Source organism: Numida meleagris, chromosome 1 (assembly GCF_002078875.1).
Source record: "Numida meleagris isolate 19003 breed g44 Domestic line chromosome 1, NumMel1.0, whole genome shotgun sequence".
Lineage (NCBI taxonomy): Eukaryota > Metazoa > Chordata > Aves > Galliformes > Numididae > Numida > Numida meleagris.
In genome coordinates this window covers 191,787,299-191,801,668 of record NC_034409.1, presented here as the reverse complement: position 1 = coordinate 191,801,668, position 14,370 = coordinate 191,787,299, and the positions used below count along the sequence as shown (strand labels likewise).

The 14,370-nt window shown below is 44.6% G+C and overlaps 2 long non-coding RNA genes across 2 annotated transcripts; one reads left to right on the top strand and one right to left on the bottom strand.

Annotated features, from left to right (window-relative positions):
* Positions 8,238 to 13,874, top strand: LOC110391562. Its single transcript, XR_002434117.1, has 2 exons — positions 8,238 to 10,645; positions 13,518 to 13,874. It is a non-coding gene; the product is annotated as an uncharacterized LOC110391562 (long non-coding RNA).
* LOC110391561 lies at positions 10,657 to 13,728 on the bottom strand. The gene is made up of 3 exons (XR_002434114.1): positions 13,634 to 13,728; positions 12,534 to 12,656; positions 10,657 to 11,863 (listed from the first exon to the last, which is right to left on the bottom strand). It is a non-coding gene; the product is annotated as an uncharacterized LOC110391561 (long non-coding RNA).

The window sequence follows — 14,370 nt, the reverse complement described above, 5'->3', positions numbered from 1 at the left end:
AGCTTCAGCGGGGACTGGGAGGTGATGGTGGATATTGCTTTAACGTGCAAGTCTTAGCCATTCTGTGAGCCTTGAGTTACAATTAGAAGTGGATAAGTGGTAGAAGTAGTCGAAGAGGTTGCAAATCTGGTAAGCTTTAACAGAAGGACAAATGAATGTCTTCTTTAAAGGTGGAGGATGCCCCGTCCTCAGAGACATTCAAGGTCAGGCTGGATGCGGCTCTGAGCACTCTGATTGAGCTGAAGTTGTCCCTGTTTGTTGTAGGAATTTGGACCAGATGACTTTTAAAGGTCCCTTCCAACTCAAACAATTCTATGATTCTGTGATAAAAATTGGAAAATGTGCTGAGAAAGCTTCAATTGCTTTAGATTCAGAAGATTCTTTGTGTGTAGTGGGAGCATTTCTCACCACCCTTACTACATGCTCACAGTCTTATGCCTACCTTTCTTACAGTGTGTATATCAGTATGTCAGTACATAGACCTCTTCTTTCCCCAGGCATTTTCCTGAAAGGAATATGAATTTTGAATGGTGTAACAGCACATTTCAAAGGAGATCTGTCTTCTAGGGAGGGCATATGCCTGCAGTCCCTGTGGAGGAACCTGCTGGAGTGTCTTCCTGGCCTTCCACAGTCCATGTCCTGAACAACATCTACCACTTTTGGAAGGTTAAAAAAAAAATAAATACTTGAAAGGATTTGAGCTGAGATGAAAATCTGACCCAAGCCTGGCTTCAATTACCCAGCCAGTGCTGTTTTAAACTCCCTTCCTAGCAATCTGTAGAAGATAGGAGGCAGTAGTACGTGTGTGTCCACCAGAACTTCTGCTCTTGCCTCAGTACCTCCTGATGAAGAACAATTTGTTTCCTTTATTGGGATAATTGAGATTAAAATCCTGGGTAAGGCTTAGTGCTTCTGGGAAACCAGAGTGGAGAGGGTTGTGCAAAAGACCATAAAAGCCTTGTTTCACCAAAGTTTCCTGTCCTGTGGAACAGCGGGTAACTGTTGGGTCTGGAGAGATGGAAAATCAGGGAGTATTGGGTGAAGTGGGTATTTTGGGGCTGGTGGCAGATCATTGGGTGCAGAGGAGAACAGCTGGAGGACAGAATGTGTAGGAAGAGGAGGAAGGCACAGGGTCATGGTTGAAAGCAGCCTGGATTAGGCCCCTTCAAAATGACGCTTATCATCTATTTACCTTCTCTTGTTTCTGCTAGTCCCAATTAGTGCTTGGGCATCTCAGCACACTGCTCAATCCAATGTTTCAGGAGGTGACTCTGTGCCAACGTGCCTCCAGAAATATGACAACAGGGGAAAGAGCAGAGAAAGGAGCCAGCCATGAATTGACGTCCTTGAAAACATCATCAAGATCTACAAGTGGGGGAGCAAAACATGGGAGGTTAACTCAGAACTATTCCTGCTATTCAAGTGCTCTCCCTTTCTTCTACCTGTTTGTTGGCTATCCTGATGTAAATCCCCCTGGGAAGGGTTTTATTTGGTCCAACAGAGCTGCTCTTCACACTCACTTGTGCCCTAGCTGGCACTGCAATAAGCCTCCTTAGTAATAAAAATTAGATAGGGGGATTTACGAAATACGCAGCACTGGGGATTTGAAACCACAGAATACCTGCTTCTCAGCTTGGCAGTCCTTCTGCAGCTCTGTTCTCCATCTGCATGGAGGATAAAGGCTCCAGGGAAAATAAAAGCCCTGCTCGAGCACTAAAGCAGCAGGGCGTACTGCAGCGAAAAAGGGAAATCACGGCTCCGCAGGAAGCAGTGGTGAAAATCTTGTTGCCTTTGGTGGGGCCAGGACATTGCCTAATGCTTTTCATTGAGGTTTAGCATATGGTTCCCGCTGGTTTCCCTTGGCATTCAGATCTGTGGGGGGTGAAAGAGCTTGTCAATGGTCCTGCAGCAAAAGGAAGAAGAGGAATGGAATTCAGTGCAGGGAGTTTGATGGAGCTTGCTTGAATTCCTCCAAGGGAAGGAAAGGTTTTTTCCTGTTCCCAGGCATGTGGCAACGTAGCAGATCTTTTTCTGCTTGCTATATCACACGGCTAATAAAACTCTCGTGCTCCACGCTCAGCAGATGGTTTTGTGGCTGATGCATGAACCAGAACGAGATCCTGTTCCTTTTCCCTGCAGCTTTCCTGGCTCTACAGTGTTAGAAAGGGCAAAGGTTGTCTGTGAGTTACTGTACATGTTGATAATATAGCAGCACAGGGCAGTGAAACCGTGACGGTTTGAGTGAGGGATCATCAAGGGAGAAAACAAGAGAGAGATGAGTGAGATTTCAAATGCTGCGTTGAGAGGCACTGCAGAATCTTTCATCAGAAAGGGGGAGGGATTTTACAAGCTGCTTCTGATGAGTGAGGCTTTGCAGGACTGCTGCGACATAGCAGACTCCAAGGTTGACCTTCCCAGCCCTGCTTTCTCCCTGCACCAAAAATGATCCCAGACCATGCGTGGATCCCCATGCAGAAAATTGCATTCAACTGTTGATGAGTTCACTTCTCTCTGTTTTCTTTCACAGGACACATAGCAGCAGCCCAGGAACTCAAGAGATCCTCCACTGATGATCTGAAATCTCTTGAGTCCTACTGGTCTTGCCAATCATAGAATCATAGAGTCGAAGTTGGAAAACACCTCCAAGTTCATCCAGTCCAGCTGTTCACCTACAGCCAGTATTTCCCCACTAAACCATGTCCCTTAGTACCACATCTACATGTTTGTTAAACACCTCCAGGAATGGTGACTCAGCCACCTCCCCGGGCAGACTATTCCAGCTCCTGACCATGTAATTTTACACCATGTGATTTGAACACAAGGCACGGTCAGAGTTAGACTCATAGCTGTGTTTGGAAAGCTCTGCACGGAGATACACAAGGAGGAGGAGAAAGGATTTTTTGGGAACTCGGACTGGGTCTGAGTGATGCAGAGGGCTTTGGGCAGCCTGGTCTGGTGGGAGATGTCCCTGTCCATGACACAGTGCTAGAACTGGATGAGATTTAAGGTCACTTCCAACCTAAACCGTTCTGTGATTGTATGAAATGACTGTCTCTAACTGGCATAAATCTTTCTGATTTCTCCATCTCCTATACAGGAGATGGCTCAGACTTAGCCAAAGTCACAAGGAAAAAGTCTGACATAGGAAATTACCAAGGGTATCCCTCCAGTGGTCAATGGACGAGGTTTTCCAGAGTACCCCATCAGGGGAGATGGGGCACACCTCTAAGTGCGCCTAATGTTGAGATGTACTCAATAAATAAAGAGATACGAGGGAGATGTTAGGTTTTGCAGCTTGATTTGTCTTTGAGTAAGGCGACATTAACCTCTTCTGCCCACTCAAACCTCAGCAGAAACTTGTACTGCCTTGTAAGACATGAGGGACGAGAAGGGATTCTGCAGAAAGCTCAGAGACTAAATATAATGTGTCTGGCTTAAAAATTCGGGAGATTTAAGATTAAGTCTGCCTGTTGGGTTTTAACAGTTTTAGTATATGGCTACTTTATATTTTCAGGAGGGACAGAAACTTAGTTTGAGGTAGGTAAATAAAAGAATGAAAGCTGGGATTTTCTCATAATTGTTGCTTCTAGCTGTCTAGAAGTGAAATTATGGCACTGAGACTGTCTGGGATAAAAAGGTCATAGCTTTTCTGGAAGCAACAAAGCAGATCTCACTTTTAAATCTGTCTCTCATCCCACTTGGATGTTCATGCAGTGTTTGAACTTGGCAGTTCACTAGGGCAGAGGGAGATGCTCAGGGTCCACAAAGAAGGACCAGGCAGATGGAGTTTTCCAGGAATTTCCTCGTCTCTCCACTAGAAAGGTTGTGCATTTGATCAGGAGGACTCTAAAACTTCATCCAGGATTTTGAGATCCCTAAAACACCCAGACCCATTAGTCAGACTTCCCCAGTCCTAGCTGGACAGCACCATGCAGATGCTCTGAAAAAATCTCCAGAAGAACGACTTCTCTAAGGTACCTCCACCTCTCTGAATAGAGAAAAGTAATGGCAGTGCTCCCCATGTACATACCTTACCCACTTACCCAAAGTCTGAGGTCTGCAGGACAGAGGCTGTTTCCTGATGGGTATTTGAGTCTCTGGGCAGCAGTGCCTTCCTCCTCAGTGCTGACAGCAGAAAGGCTTTGGAAAGGCTACAAATGCATCTAGCCAACATGAAATATCTCAGAATTCATCCGCTGGATACTTCAGCTGGGACACTTTTTAGCTGGAGCAAGATGTGAGTCCTTATTTCTTCCCTTTTTGAATGGGAAAATGAGGCACAGGTGATGAATTTAACACAGGAATTTGTATGAACTCCTCCAGTGTTTACTTCCCCTCACTGCTTTCCGGTCAGACGAGGACAATGGTTGGGTTGTCATCTTCCCCCTTAAATGCTGCCAGATAATCCAGGCAAGTGGATATGACCTCCATGATACCAGCACACAGATAGATCTGATGTTGTGGTTGGAAATACTGAAAACCCCAAAAGCAAAGAATTTAAGGCTTCCCTCATAAGAGAAAATGAGCATGAGAATACAAAGAAGTCTTCCTGAGTTTGCAGGCAGCCTGAGGCCTTGGGTTTGAGGGACTCAATCTCACATGCGTGCATTGACTCCATGGGTGCTCTCCAGGACTTTGTTCTTCATCTGTAGGGCGAGAAGTGATATGGATTCAACAGAGCCCTACAGAACACCCGTGGAAAAGGAGAAGGCAGACGGCAGGATTTGGCCTGGTACTCCAACCTGCTGAACCCCTCCTGCTGCCTACCCCTCCTTGTTACTCTACCATAGCTTTCAATAAATAGCAAACAGCTGCTGGGGCTCATTCCTTGCTGATATATAATGGTAAGAAGTGTCCAAATGGAGCTGAAAGAAAAAAAACATCCTTCAGTAACAGCATACCTTTCCTAAACTGCTTCCAGCATAATCATTCCACACAAATCATCCCATAAACACTTTTGAAGCTCCCAGTAAAGCATGCATGGCCTCCACTGATGTTATCAGAGAACTCCTCAAGAGTAAATTGAGAGCAGGCGGCCACTGCTGGTGCCAGAGTCCCCCTTCTTCTCTTGCGTTTCTTTTTATCCCACTCCCCCAGGGCTTCCTCTGGTCTCAGTTAGTGCCATGTGGGCTGTAATGCTGAGATATTCTTTTTGCCCATCCACTTTCTGACTCTTCCTATAAAGAGCTCAGCCCTTGCAGGCTCACCATGGAGGATGATTCTTCATCACGGCACTCAGAAGGATATTTCTGGGGAAAGAGAAGTCTCAACAGAGGAATGGGTCATACGCTACCTACAGAGTCCTGCTGAGTCCACTGGATGTCTGATCTTCAGCTCACTCCTGTCATTATGATGTGCTTAAAGAAAGAAACTGGAGCATGAGATAGATGTTGCTGCGATGGATGCTTGGGTACAAGGTCAAAATCCAAGTGACTCCAGAAAGGAAGAGGAACCAAGCTCTCAATTCCATCTCTGTCTTCATACTCATTGAGATGGTGGAAAGAGTGGGCAGTGGCAAGGGGCTCTCTGAGTTCTTCCAGTGGGAGGCTAGATGGGTAAAAGAATGTTGGGAGCCAATGCAACTTCCAACAGCTGCTACTGCAAATCACTCCCGTGGCCGGGAGGCTGGGTCTGGCCCAGATTCACCCAGAGGTAGCTGCAGAGGGGCATGATGGAAATCTCATTTTTTGGAGCTGCTGCCCTGATAAAAGGAGCCATTCCACAATCTGTAGGACACATGGAAGCTGGTGTTATTTCGCATCTCATAAGACCCAAGCCCTGGCTGAAAGAATTTCCATGAAGGCAAATCCAAAATAGTATTTTAAATGTAGATTCAGTGGTGCCTAGAGATACAGTTGGGTTTGTCTTTCTTTCTCTGCAGGAACACATGGATGATCCCTCTTTTATCAGTTTCTGTAGAATTTGCACAAACTTCAAATCCCTGAACCCTCCTTTGCTCTGCTGGACGAAATGACAAGAGTTATCAAAGCTCTGCAGGTGGAATAAGCGCACCCACATGCTGTGGGATCAGATAAATTTTGTTTCCTTCGGAAATCAGGCTGAAAATTAAGCCCAGAGCAAGCTTAGTACTGTTGCACATCACTTTTCTTCTGCTGCTGCATATTTCTGAAAACAACAGTTTCTAACAAAGTTCATTAGGAGTTGGACTTGATGATCCTTATGGGTCTCCTCCAACTCACGATATTCCCCGATTTTATGATTCCATCTTTAATTAATCTGGTTAAAACTGTCCATGTGCAAGCTGAGCCTCTGGCTATTATATTATCTAAAGCTTCTTCAAGAGAAATCAAATTATAAAATGAGCATTTTTTACAGTGGCGCTTCCCAGATCCTGACTTCACAACTGTGAAGCACCCTGGATGTGGTGTAATTTGTAATGAGCACAGATGAGAATATAAATTCAGGAATGACCTTTCTAGGACAGATAAAAGGGACCATCTGTCCCCATAATTCACCTCTGACGTTGGCCCATGCTGAGGAAAAAGGTATTGGAAATCAGGGGTCTTTCCCCTGGCTGTTGCTTGCTGACTTTCTCAGCTTGAGATTACACCCAGGGTATTGCCTTTAATATATAACCACGGACCTGCTCTACATAGGGTCTTTCTTCACACAGGCACAGTGAAAACCCTCTGCTTTTATTTGGAAGCAAATATATCCCCAATCCCAAAAGCGGCTGGTGCAAGGCATAATAAATTAGCGAGGTTAGACAGCTGAGGATGAGATTACAAGTTATCTGAGGCAAATTTACAAGGTTTTACTTCTCACCCTGCTTTCAGGTTTCAAATATGTTTTCCTTCATCCTACAATGCACACACGCACTCAGAGTTTTATTGGGAAAGGCTTGAAGTAAATCTCTTTATTATTAAGGAGAGAGTGGGATTCAGAGCTTTGGATGGGAGAGATTTATTTCAGTTCCTGCGCTGTTCCTGTCCATCTCTGGAATTCCCCAACAATTGCAATGTGAGGAAGAGCAGCTCCATCTCCTATTTCTTCCTGACAAATGGCAAATTGCTCCAAGGGCTGAGAAGGTGAAAGAGATGATAAAATACCTTGTTTAAAATACGAGGGGAACGATACGATAAATTATTATTATTAGTAATACCTGTTCGCAGATCTAAGGCAGAAGAGTCCTACAAAACTTCAGCAACCGAAATGACATAGAGAAATCACCCCATCCACTGCTGAAATACAGCCTCCTCTAGCAAAGCTTAGCAGTTTGGATGAGAACATACAGAGGGAGGCTGGTGATCTGGGCTGAGGAAGGCTCTCCCTTGACTTCCTGCTACCCCGAAGGCTGTATTTGGTTCTAGCATTTCAGACCTGCATGTCCTGAAGCTTCCTCCATGTCCTCTGCAGTGCTGGCTCTCTCTGGTATGTTGCAAAGGAGATTTTGCCTCATTTGGGAGGGATAATGGGCTGTAATGCAGTCCACCAGGGAGAGCGTTGCTCTTTCACACTGCTCAAGACACATGAGCTGGAGCTCCTGTTCTGCCCTCTTTGGAGTGCTCCCATGAGGCATGAAATGCAAACTTTGGCAAGCTTTCATAAAATCAATCTACAGTTCAGGAGCTCTACCGTTTTCTTGAAATCATCACAGGGAGTTGGTCCCTTTAGGGTGATTGCAGCCTCCCTGTCTCCTTCTGTCACAGAATCATACAGTCATAGAATGGTTTGGGTTGGAAGGGACTTTTAAGACCATCTAGTTCCAACCCCCCACCCACTAGACCAAATCAAAAGGATATATGGCACTGTCCAGTCTTGCAGTGGAAAGATTTACTAAAGATGATGAGTTGTTCACAGCCCAGTAGCGCAGGCTTTAGTGCAGGCTAAGCTAAGAAACACTATCCCAACCCAAAATGATGATCGTGGTAATGCACTGGAACAGGTAGCTCAGGGAAGTGGTGGAGTCACCATCCCTGGAAATGTTCAAGAACCATGGAGATGCTCTGAGGGACTGGTTTAGGGGGCATGGTGGGGATGGGTCGACAGCTGGACTTGGTGATCTTAGATGTCTTTTGCTACCTTAATGATTCTATGATTCTATGTCCTGGAACCTGCCTCCAGCTAGGGCCTGCATGAGCATTTTCAGGGAAAAGGCAAGAAAACTTGCAGTAGTCTGCCCTTAACATCTTTCCCCAGTTTATTTCTGGATTCTTATATCTGAATATTAATAAAAGCAAATTATTTTAGCCATACATCTGGGAGTTGGCTATGACTCCTAACCATTTCCAGAAAAAGATGGGCCAAGCTGCAAAGCCAGCCCTCAAAAATTAGAAAATAATGTCTCTGCCCATTCTCTCACTCCAGAACATCAGCAGCTGGAGGTTTCAGGCACCAAGGGAGCGCTGGCCCAGCACACTGATGTGGTTTCTTCTTGGAAGTCTTTTCACAGCTCTCTGCTTATCCCTCACACATCACAGGCACCTACCATCCAGCTGATACGGTCTTTGTTTTCTTGGCAGGAGCAATTCTGCCTGCAGCTCTGGCTTTGCTGTAGGGTTTGTACATGAACCTCAGCAAGACGTTTAGCTGATGCATTTGAGAAACGAATAACAACACCTTCTTGGGCTATTCAGTCCAACACAAACTGTATTTGCTTGCAAAGCAGTCAGTATAGATGGAGTTGTGTCTGTTCTTCCTGGGGCTTAAGGTAATACAAATAACATAAACAATTTCCTCTTTTTTTTTTTTCAGTACTTTAAAACATGAAGAGCAGTGCAGTAATGCATTTTTGAAAAAAACAGGCAAGGTTTTATGTTTTTCCTTTTCAAAAGCCTAACAGGCCATGTTAGACATAAAATCCCAGCACATAAATGCACACCCCTAACTGAACTCTGCTTTTGGGTCTGCTTTACATTCATCATAAACAGACACTCTGAGCAAATGCAGTAAGAAGATATGCTCTCAGTACATTACTCACACACTTTTATCATCCACATTTGACTGTTTTCCCCTGGGAAAAATCTCTTTGAATATCTGTAGATTCAGATCTACAAACTGAGCCCTCAATCTGCATGAATCCATGCTCCGTGGCTGTGAATTTTCACCGCACTGAGGTGAGATGTAGGGTCACTTGAGAACAACTCAATTTTCATAAAGTGTAAATAGAAGTCAGAGACTTCATTTGCAGAGTTCTCAATCAGCATGAAAGGTTTATACAAATAGAGTAAAAGTTTGGACAAAGTCTCAATCCCAGCTGTAAATCATCAAGATATTAAAGTACCACATGGGTCTTTAGATCTTGCATCTAAAGGTTGGATGACGACTTGAAACTGCATGGAATCTTCTATACCATTAAGGCTGTACAGCTCAGCTGATCAAGTAGGTGCTGATGCACATTTCCAAAGGATGTAATCATGGAGCTACCTGGCAGCTCAAGCAGCTCTCAGGCAATGAACAGGCTGCCTTCTCAGCAAGCCTGCAGAGGACACACAAACAAGGGGTGATTGATGCAACACAGAAGAGCGATGCTATTTGAAGAAATGAGGTGGAGAAAAGGGTTGGCAGGAATCTCATGAAGTTCACCACAGAGAAACGTAGAGTTCAGTATATGAGAAGGAATTACCCATGTGGCAGCACAAGCTAGGACCATCTGGATAGACCAGGGGTGTCCTGGTGCACTACGAGGTCCTCAGTGCAATGCCTCCACCCTTGCAGCACAAGATGGTCACATCCAGAGGTGGATTAGCAAAGGGGCAGCTAGCAGGCTGAGGGATATAATTCTTCCCCTCTACTCAGATCCTGAGATCACATGTGGGCACTGGACTCGAGCTCCCTAGTACCAGGAGCCAGGAAAAAGCCCAGCAAGGCCACTAGGATGGTTGGGAAAAAGCCCAGCAAGGCCACCAGGATGGTTGGGAGTGGAGTTCTGCATGTGTAAAGGAGAGAATGAGCTCTGGCTGCTCTACAGCTGAAGCTGTGGGGTCTCCATCTACATTTATATTCTGATGTTCTCTGGAGTAGCCCTAAGCAACCAACCATATTGGATTTGCTTTGAGAAGGGCTTGGATGAGAAAGCCCCTCCAAGATCTGCCCTCCAGCCTGTTATCCTGTGATTCCCCAAACCTGAATTTTCTTTTTCACACTGTACAGACTATGTTCCAGCCACACACCCTTTTCAAGGCAAACAGTAGATGGTATCTTGCCTAAATAGCACCAAAATACAGGCTGTCTGTCTTCTTTTCTTGGTTATAAAGTAATACAGAGGTGACTGCTGTAGGACAGGTGGCCCCTCGTGGAAGTTAGATTGCAGAGGTGAAGTTCATTGATTGCTTGATAATGCAAGTGCCCACAAGCACTGGTGTAACAGAAGCATTAGTGGTCCACAAACCGGACTGGCGTTTTGCAGCAAAATACATCCCTGCAGGTACAAACAGACAGACAAAACACTGATGAATTCTGCACAGTGATGCATGAGTTTTATAAACGTACAAAGCAGCTGCACTAGGGTATGGTGGGTAGTTACCCCTTTGGCTTTGTCACAGAATCATAGAATCGTAGAATCATAGAATCACAGAATGACTTGGGTTGGAAGGGACCCCAAGGATCACCATGTTCCAACCACCCAGCCACAGGCAGGGCCATGTTTTTGTTAACAGTCATGAATAATGAAGTACTACGTTGGGTGAGAAACATGTCATATATTCCTCCATTAAGAAAAAGAATGGAAACACACAGAGATAACTCCTCCAACACGTAGGAAATGAAAAACTCCAGAAATGATATACTGCTTTTAACCCAACAGTATTCTTCCTTGCGTAAATGTAGGTTTTGGAATGGTTTCTCCCCCTGAAAGTTGTTTTTCCTCCAGTCCTCTAATCCCTGCTCTCTCCTCCACCTCCACTATCGCTTCCTTTGTCTTGGCTCATCTATGGCTGCTGCCATGTGGATGAGCAACAGCATCCTATCATGTGCAGCAGTGAGGATCCAGCCAGCATGCATCTTCCCCCAACTTGTGTTAAGTTGATGCAATTAGCTGCTCCAGCTTACCCATGCTCTAACAGGCACACTTTTATTAACTGTTGTCCATTTTGTTGCCAATGTCAGGCCTGATCCAAAGCCCCAAGTCAACGGGAGTCTCTCCCTGTCAAAATTCTCCTTTGATCACTCAGCACTGCTTACAGAATTTTCAGTCTCTTGAAAAACTTCCTGACATTTATTATTTTAATGTAATGCATTATAAAAATGAATTATGAATTCCGATATATTCTAGAGAAACTGCAAAACATATGAAGTCACCAGCTAAAATATAAATCACATGTCCTTTGTTGTTGCTTTCAAAATAAGATTTTATCTATGCACTTATTAGCTCCTTCCAGGCCAAACAGTGTTTTCGCAGTGCTTACTCACTGAGTGATTGTAGAGATGTCAGTCCAGTTCTTTCTGGGAGTAGCAGCTTGCCAGTGCACACCAATCATTTCCAATTTTGCCTTAATTAGTAAAGCATTACTCTTTTTTTCCCCCTTGTTTTATTTTTAGTTCTTTCTCTTTTTAACCCAAAGTCAGAAGGTGCAAATCTTAATCACAAGAGTAAAATCTGCTCTTCTAACCCCTGTTTTTGTCTTAAAGACATGTTCTGAAAAGTGAAATGTAGGGATATGAGCATTGTTTATACCTGGATTTCAACCAGCACGGACAATGCAATTATAGGTTAGAAGTTCTCTCCTTTTTCCACTTTTCTTATTCTCCTGTCTTCCCCGTCCTCCATCAGTTTCTAGTTCTTACTTGTCTCAGTTTAGTCATTTCTTCTCTGCAGACAAGGACAAACTCACCAACACTGATCCTCTACATCTCTTGGTGGGTTTCAGACCCTTGATAGTTCCTTGCCAGGTGAAGCTATGACCTTAATAAAACACAACATTTATGGTGAGTTGATGGAACAAGGGATAAAAGAGACCATGGGAGCTTTGAGATCATCACAGAGCTTATGCTGGTATTTACTCCCATCCAATGATGTGGGCTCCATGCTCTCCTGCACATGGACTCCCTTTCCTCTTTGAATGCAGAATGGAGAATGTTGAACCAGTGTCTTTTGCCTTCAAAAGCCAAAACCTGGCTGTGCTCAAAGCCTTTTTTGGTCTGTCTTCACCTCACTAGCCCCACTGGACTTCTCTCTCCAGTTTTCTTTTCAAAAAGGATGTAAATACATCTCCAAACTCATTCGAGGACAGGCAGGAAGGCTCTGCTGACAGAGCACCTCAGAGCAAAGTAGAATCATAGAATCACCAAAAAGAGGTCTTGGAAAAGACCATTAAGATCATTTAGTCCAACCATCTACCTACCACCAATATTTCCACACTAAACCATGTCTCTCAGTACAACATCTAGATGTTTCTTGAACACCTCCAGGGACAGTGACCCAACCACCTCCATAGGCCGCACATTCCAGTGTCTGACCTCTCTTTCGGAGAAGAAATTTTTCCTAATATCCAACCTGAATCTCCCCCGGTGCAACTTGAGGCCATTCCCTCTAATCCTATCGCTGTTACCTGGGAGCAGAGGCCGACCCTCACCTCACCACTACCTCCTTTCAGGTAGTTGTAAAGAGCGTTAAGGTCACCCCTGAGCCTCTTCTCCAGATAAGCCTTCTCTTCTCCAGAAGTATCTTTGGCTCTCTATCAGAGGACTTCAATGTCCTGTAAAAAAAAAGTAAAATCCATTTTAAAAAAAAGTAATGTAGACTTATAGCAGTCACATTAAATGAACCTGACTCAAGGGCTGCAAATCAGTTGCACTTATTTAATTTCTTGAGTCAGGTTCACTTCTGTGTCTCCATTGCAGTCATGGCTCTGACATTGCGTCCAAGCTTCTGATGCAGGGGAAAGTCCTTGTTTTCTCCTGAACTTTACAGACCTGCTTATGAAGAGCCATTTCAGGCTTCCCTAATGGGATGTGGGAAATAAGGTTTATCTCCAGTTTCTTACCAACAGCACATGTATGTGAACACATACGCATGTCTGGAGTTCTTTTTGTTGAAACTTCTATTACTTATTCATCTCAGATCCATATCTGTGCATCATAGTTCAATCACTCCATTACTACCTTCCTTACATTAAACATAGGTGCATATACATCCACCTACACCTGCTGAGCCCAGGACTGTGTGTTGATATTTCATGATGTGAGCACTGAGCCCCTGAGTTCCAGCTTACTTGCTAACAATAATCAGTGCCTCCATGGATATAATCAGAGGTATGAACATAATTCTCCATATTTTCCTTTCCAGTTAAATGTTTTTGGAGTACAGAGGATTGACTGGTTAGTACTTAGAGGTATTTTCCGTAGGTGCTAAAATTCTGGTTTAAAAATGCATGCCTATTTTATGTAGTTCCTTAAATATTAAGCTTTAACACAAATATTGGCTGTAGGTAACATAAGGTAACTGTTATTATTTCCTCTGGGTGTTATGTTTTACTGCCTTGGAGACAGTCAGCATTTGCATTAGATATAGATGATAAAGATACCCTCACAGTAATTTATATTGTTTACGATTACAGATCAGGCATTTCCTTCAGCTCCATTTCGTAAAGGACCCTGAAACTCTTCCAGTGAGGTGCCTGATGAATTGCAGCTCCACAGAGTCGACGTTAATGGGAATGATGTCATTGCTTACCAGGCTCAGCGGACCAGAAAGTCCTCCCTGGATCAACGCCGATAGCATCCCACTACAACCCATTCCTGGTGTCTCCGCTTGCAAACCAAGTCAGCCTGCGGGGGAACCAGAAGCACAGAAGAAAAGAAAAACTTCAACCAAACCACTCATGCATTCCCTCCTGCTTGACAGCTCCCTGTTTTACACTGATAAGGGAGACAGCCAGCCATATCCCTGTAGCCATAAAACAACATACAACAACTGTTTCAAATTTAAGCATTCAGCAAGCGGATGAGAAGGGTGGGGAAGCCATGCAGGGGCTGCAGGGTAGGTTCAGCCCTCCTATAAATACTCTGCAATGACAGACTGGTTTGCTTTTGGCTCCAGTCCCATGGGACATGACCCACGTTGGAGAATCAGCCTGCCGTTTGGCACAGCCCAGTGGTGTTAATCTCCCCGCCTCTGCAGGGGTTCGTCTCTTGGAAAGGAATGGGGAGACGTGCTCTGCTTCGGATCCAGACCCAGCAGAGGGCGAGGGAGGGAGTGGGGCACGTGGAGGGGATGCCAGAGAGGGATGCATCTTGTCTTTCATTGAAGACAGCCATTTCGCCCCATGCTGCTCTCCCCTTGTGCTACTGTGGCTCTGTTTATGATGCTGTGTGCATGAATGAGATTTAACGAGAAATGAGTTCCTGTAGTTCAAGGTGAGCAAGTGGAGAGGAGTTGTTTTACGGATTAATATATCTGGCTTACAAGAA